Raw genomic sequence first — 465 nt, 5'->3', positions numbered from 1 at the left:
TAAACGGCACAGATCCGGAAGATGTCATCAGAAATGCTTTTGCTTGCTTTGATGAAGAAGAACTGGCACCATCCAGGAAGATTACCTGAGAGGGCTGCTGACTACCATGGGAGACTGGTTTACAGATGAGGAGGTGGATGAGCTGTACAGGGAAGCACCTATGGACAAGAAGGGGAATTTCAATTACACTGAGTTCACGCGCATCCTTAAACAGAGCAAAAGACAAAGATGACTGAAAGGAATGTCAAATTCCAGCCAAATTCCAGCCAAACGTTCCTTGTTGCCACTTTGGGTATTTCTGAGACCTTCTCTTAGAGTCTGTTGCATGCCCTTAACTTTGCAGCTTTTGCCTTTCTTGTTGTACTTATTCTCAGCCATTTGGGGCACATGCATCTCTATAATCAGACTGGAAATGGGACATTTTATGAATTTTCAGAATAGAAAATAGGGAAATTTAACTTACCA

The 465-nt window shown here is 42.6% G+C and overlaps 1 pseudogene; it reads left to right on the top strand.

Moving 5' to 3' along the window:
• LOC121473751 overlaps positions 1 to 236 on the top strand; it is a 524-nt pseudogene extending 288 nt beyond the window's left edge.
• Positions 237 to 465: the final 229 nt, after the last annotated feature.

This window comes from Vulpes lagopus, chromosome 12 (assembly GCF_018345385.1).
Source record: "Vulpes lagopus strain Blue_001 chromosome 12, ASM1834538v1, whole genome shotgun sequence".
Lineage (NCBI taxonomy): Eukaryota > Metazoa > Chordata > Mammalia > Carnivora > Canidae > Vulpes > Vulpes lagopus.
The sequence above is the reverse complement of the archived record's forward strand: the minus strand, read 5'-3'. Positions and strand labels throughout refer to the sequence as shown.